This window comes from Somniosus microcephalus, chromosome 4 (assembly GCF_052327205.1).
Source record: "Somniosus microcephalus isolate GS21.2 chromosome 4, FLI_Smic_1.0, whole genome shotgun sequence".
NCBI classification, from domain to species: Eukaryota; Metazoa; Chordata; class Chondrichthyes; order Squaliformes; family Somniosidae; genus Somniosus; species Somniosus microcephalus.
In genome coordinates, this window is record NC_140990.1 from 58,683,276 (window position 1) to 58,689,275 (window position 6,000).

The 6,000-nt window shown below is 48.2% G+C and overlaps 1 protein-coding gene across 1 annotated transcript in view; it reads left to right on the forward strand.

Annotated features, from left to right (window-relative positions):
• LOC147118989 (uncharacterized) overlaps positions 1-5,234 on the forward strand; it is a 40,868-nt gene extending 35,634 nt beyond the window's left edge. Inside the window, exon 2 of the transcript XR_015077976.1 lies at positions 4,553-5,234. The gene's annotated coding sequence lies outside the window, so the exon portion shown is untranslated. The remainder of the gene's footprint in view (positions 1-4,552) is intronic.
• The last annotated feature ends 766 nt before the right edge of the window (positions 5,235-6,000 follow it).

Here is a 6,000-nt window from a genome sequence, read left to right on the forward strand (position 1 = left end):
TGTACTCTGTCATACTGATGTGCCCCTAGAAAAAGTGACCATCTTTGCAGCCGTTGCGCCGTCATCACCGGAATGCCCTTCTTTGGGTTAAAAATTGAGACCAGGGGTTGATGATCAGTCAGTAGGGTGAATTTCTGCTCGTGCAGATAGTGATTGAACTTCTTCATCCCCCACACCAGGCTGAGGGCCTCCCTGTTAATCTGGGCGTAGTTACGCTCGGCTGAGGTTAGCGAGCGCGATGCAAAGGCTATTGGCCTCTCTGAACCGTCACGGAATTTGTGTGACAGCACCGCTCCAATGCCGTAAGGTGACGCATCACATGCCAACCGAATCGGTAGTGTTGGGTTGTAGTGGGCCAATACTTCTTCTGAAGTGGTTTGGCATTTACATTCCTGAAAGGCACGCTTACACTCATCACTCCATTTCCATGTTACACCAGTTTGAAGGAGGGCGTTCAGTGGGTGCAGAATTGTAGATAAATTCGGCAAGAACTTATGGTAGTAGTTCACCAACCCGAGGAACGACCTCAGTTGCGACACATTTTCTGGTGCTGGAGCCTTGACTACAGCCTCAATCTTGTCCGGCGACTTATGCAACCCTTCCTCATCAATCATGTGGCCACAATACGAGATTTGTCTCCTGAAGAACTCTCATTTGGGACGGTTGGCTCGTAGCCCATATTCTTGCAATCTCGTGAGCACCTGTTCCAGGTTGGCAAGGTGTTCATTGTCATTTTCGCCCGTAACCAGGATGTCGTCCAAATAACACTGGGTCCCCGGGATCCCTTGCAGGACTTGTTCCATTGCCCTCTGCCACATAGCCGGGGCCTATGCTACCCCAAATACCAGTCGATTGTACTGGTAAAGGCCTTTGTGAGTGTTTATCGTGAGGTATTTCCTAGATGCTTCTTCCACCTCCATTTGTAGATACGCTTGAGCCAGGTCAATCTTTGTAAAACGTTTCCCTCCAGATAGTGAGGCGAAAATATCTTCTATCCGCGGAAGCGGATACTGTACTGTGTGCAGGATTGGGTTCACAGTCACCTTGAACTCCCCACAGATGCGAACCTTCCTTGGCTCCCCAGGCGTGCTGCTCAATGCTTTCTTCATTACAGGAACGATGGGTGTGGCCCACTCGCTCCAGTCCACCTTAGACAGCACCCCCGAACGCTCCAGACTCTCCAGTTCAGCTTCCACAGCTGGGCGTATCGCGTATGGCCTTGAAAAATTTTGGGATTGCGTTATCCTCAATCTTTATGGTTGCCTTTACTCCTTTTAGAGTCCCAAGTCCTTGTTGGAACACCTCTTCCGCGTCAGATAGAATTTGTGACAGACGTCCAGGTGCGATGACGTCATCTTTTTTGTCAGTCACAGTTAGTGCCAGAATGGAATGCCAATCCAATTGTAGTCTTCGGATCCATTCACATCCCAATAATGGTGGTCCTCCATCTCGTAGTATATACATGTATAGTTTCTGTGTTTCCTTTCTGTTATATTCAACTGGCACCCTTATTTTTCCTCTGGGGTAGACCTTTTGCCCCGTGTATGTCTTCAATACAATGGACGTGTCCTTTAAGGGTATGTGTGAGAATAGCTGCTCATAGTCTCGTCGATTCATAACAGTTCGGGCTGATCCTGTGTCCAATTCCATCTTCACTGGGGACCCTGCTATCATGAGGGTGACCCAAATGGTTCGGTGATCTTCTTTTGCGATCACGTTGTGTAACTTTAAACAACTTAGTCGCCTGCTCCCGGAGTCCTTATCACTCTCCTGATCTTCTGAACTACTGTCAGTTTCTTTACTTTCCTGTACTGTTCCTTAGTAGTTCTTGTCGTGTTGGTCTTCTTTCCCGACCTGCAGACTCTTGCTATATGTCCCATTTTCCCGCATTGCCTGCATATTTTGTCTTTAAACCAGCAGTCCTTCTGCTCATGGGTTGTTCTGCCGCAGCGATAGCACTTTTCGGCTCCATACGCCATTTCATTAGCGCTGTATTCTTGTGGTTTCTGTTGTATTTCCGCAGCTCCCCGTGCTGCTGCTTCGTAGGATACTGCCACGCTGAAAGCCTGTTCTAGCGTCAGGTCCTTTTTTGAAAGTAGTCGTTTCTGGGTTCCATCACTCTGGAGCCCGCAGACAAACTTATCCCGTAAGGTGTGTGCCAGTCCTGCTCCGAACTGGCAGTGCTTCGATAACTTGCGTAGTTCCGTAAGATAGTCAGCATTGCTCTCATCTTTGTGCTGGTTTCTTTTATGGAACTTGAATCTTTCTGCTATCAGCAGTGTTGTAGGGCTTAGATATTCCTGTAAGATATGAACAATCTCCTCAAAACTTTTCTCCATTGGTTTAGCTGGGGTAATTAAATTCCGCAATAGGCCGTACGTACTCGCACCCATCAGATTTAATAATACCGATGCCCTCTTTCCATCAGCCACCTCATTTGCCTTGCAGCACACTTCAATTCTTTCCACATACGTGGTCCAGTCTTCTACCTCGTTGTCGAAAACAGTGATACTGCCACTTTTTGGCATCTTGGGTGATTTAAAATGGCGCCTCCCGCGCTTTTGCTTCTTCCCCAATGGAATAAAATGGCGCCTCACGTGCTTTTGCTTCTTCCCCAATGGGATAAAATGGCGCCTCCTGCGCTTTTGCTTCTTCCCCTTACTGCCACACTGCTCCTAGCGTTCTACGGGGTAATGGCGGCGACCCGCAGCTTCGGCGCGTCTCGCTTTCCTTCCCCGCCCCCGTTTAGTTTCTCTCCGCTGTCCTGTTCTCGAGCACCGACCGCGCCCTGTGCACTCCACCCTCTCTCTCTTGTTTTCTTTTTCCGGCGGCGCTGCGCGGCCCGATTTTGTAGAGCTGCTCAATCGAGCTTGAGCCCGCCGCAGTCCGGAAGGGTCAGCGCGCTACCTGCTACCAGCACGATTCGCTGGAACCACAGTCTCTCCCGCAATTCTCCAAACACCGATGGATTCTTTGGGCAGTTGTCCTCGGTCGACGCCGTTGCTCAGACTAAGACCTTCCAGGACCTTCCTTTCAGGCGAGATCCCCGTGAGATGATGCCACACTGCAGGTGAGTTCGAACTTACTCGTCGCCACTGTAAAGTCCGCGCCTCAATAATACACGGACTTCGGGAGAACAGTTTAACAGGTACTTCACTGAACAAGAGGCAGCTTGAAACTGAAACTACAGAAGCCTGCTAGGGCCTTTTATACAGGGGTGGTCACTGCCGGTACTGCAGTCTAAGACCAGTTATTCCCTTAAAGGTACATTCACAACAGAAAGCAATGAAGATGAACAAGGTTGAAGAGACAAACGGAAATCCTGTCGAAGAGAAGAGCAGAACTTCTTCAAGGTGGGCATTCCTGGAAGAGAGGTGGCAGTGAACCAAACACTGGACACAGTCCTTCAGGGCCACACTGAGAGGGGCAAATGGCACTTTGGTCTTTCTCGTCTCTCTTCACTGACAGCAAAGTCTCCATGTGGGTTAATCTTGAGGTATGTAAGAAATGTGTCCCAGCCGCTCTCTTCCATGGTCCAGAGCTCCTAGGCACGGAACTGAAGGCTCCTTTACAACTGTGTTTAGAGTCAGGAAGAACAACGGTGAATGCTGGAAACGTGTTGACAAATCAGAGATTGGTGTAAAACTGCGATCTGCTCCTGACTGAAAGAGAAACAGCAGGTTTAAGTTTCCGGTCTAAATATGGAATTATTCTGTGAAGGTTTAAAGTGTTTATCTGACAGTCCTGAGTCTACCATTTTAAGGCAGGCATCAACTCGATTAAAGTAAGTAGGTTAAAGTCTGTATTGAAATAGCAGAGGGAGGAGTTCACAGGAGCCTGTTAACCGCTGGTACAATCATACAACAGGCATTTGAACTCCAGATAAACCTGCAGCGTGTTTCCAGGAATTCCCGGTTTTATTGATGTGTGTGTGTTAGACACCAGGATAACTAAAAATACACGACCCGGAACATCCACGGGGGTGCGATCCCGACAGTTACTCTGGGATCACTCCAACTTCGGAACTCCACCACTGACCCTTCTGAAGGGTGTTTAAAGAGATGAGACGGTGCTCTGTGAGCCCCTTGCCCATATCATCAACAGCTCCATAGAGTCAGGGATTGTTCCCTGAGATTGGAAGGCAGCTCACCTCGCTCCCATTTTCCAAATCGGGGAGAGATCAGAGCCGGGGAACTACAGGCCCATCAGTGCGACCTCAATCACAGGGAAAATGCTTGAAGGGATCCTGAGAGATGCTGTTTATGATCACTGGGGAAAGGGAAGGGGCCGTTAGAGAGATTCAACATGGCTTCTGGAAAACAAGGTTACGTCTACAAACTAGCTGGAGTTTTGTGAAGAAGTTGCTCGGTTGGTGATGAGGGGAATCCGGTTGACATTGTCGACCTCGGGGGGTGTCAACTCATTTTCTATGGTGGGTCTGATCCGATATCCTGGCACTTGTTGTGGGCCACATTCAGCAAAAGTTATTAAAATAGGAATAAATGAAGATAAACTATATCAGTGATTATTTACAGTTAGATTTTATTTACAGCTGCTGCTGCTCCCGATCCCTGGCACCTCTCCGCTTGAACCATTGCATCAACATTTGGAGCAAGTGACTGGGCTGAGGCCTGTCCTGGATATAAACACGAGGACCACTTGTCACCACAGAACCTTGTTACCCAACCACTGACCCTGGAAGTGAATTCCACAGCCTCACAACTCTCTGTGTGAAGAAGGTTCTCTTGATCACTGTTCCAAATCTACATTTAATCTTGTATCTATGGCTCCTTGTCTTGATCTCTCAACCACTGGAAACAGCCTGATTCTATCTACCCCATCCCACCTTTCATCATTTTAAACATTTCTATCATATCCTGGAATATGTGTTGAATATGAGAAGGACGAGACCTAACAGAAAGGACACAAAGTCAGACTGGGCCAGAGACTGAGCCACCAGCCATTCTGGTCAGGAATGCACCTGTCTTGTTGGACCTCCTGTAGTCCTGATCTGTTTACAACCACAACTGGCTGCCTCAGTGATTATTAGATAAACCACAAGCACACAACACTCTCTGCTGCACACACCTTGTAAACATTATCTCTGGGCCTCCACAGTGAGGAGATAAACTGCAAGAAGAGGGGAAAAGAGGAATCCTTCCTTCCCATGACAATCTGCGTGCTTTACTCTGTAACCTTTACTCTTCAAATAAAGTCACTCCCTGCGGCTCTTTTCAAGGTTTCTTTGGTGACCTTTTCCTGCAGTTCGGAATATTGACAACACGGCTGACCTGCATCATCACTGACATCACAATGACTGTTGGCAACACGCCCGACCTGCATCATCGCGGACATCACAATGACCATTGACAACACGGCCAACCTGCATCACCGCTGACATCACAATGACTATTGACAACACGGCCGACCTGCATCATCACTGATATCACAATGACAATTGACAACACGGCCGACCTGCATCATCGCTGACATCACAATGACTATTGACGCTGAATAATTTAGGGTACGTGGTCGGGGTCTTGGGGTTCAGGGCAGGTGTTACACTTCGGGGTTTGTGGTTATGGTTACGGGTTAGTGGTTGTGGTTAGGACTAAGGGATAATAGTTAGGATTAGAGGTTCATGGTTATGTTAACGGGTTAAGATTAGAGGGTTAGTTATAGAAACAACTATTGACGATGCCAGTGTCACTGGACACGTCCTTCTTCATTTGGTGTCACACTGTAAGTGGTTCCTGGATTTGGTGTCTCAATGTAAGTGGTCCCTGGATTTGGTGGCTCAGTGTAAGTGATCGCCACAGAGAGCTGGTTCCCGAGGCCCCGCCCCACATAGAGTGGGTTCCTGCGAGAGGCCTGTTGGGTCAGGTTATAAAGAGACCGCACACTGTTCCTCCTCCCACTGCCTGGGGGAATGGGGCATATATTTAAAGGGACAGTGATCCCTTTTCTTTGCGTATTTATAGTTAAAGGGACAGTCTCATT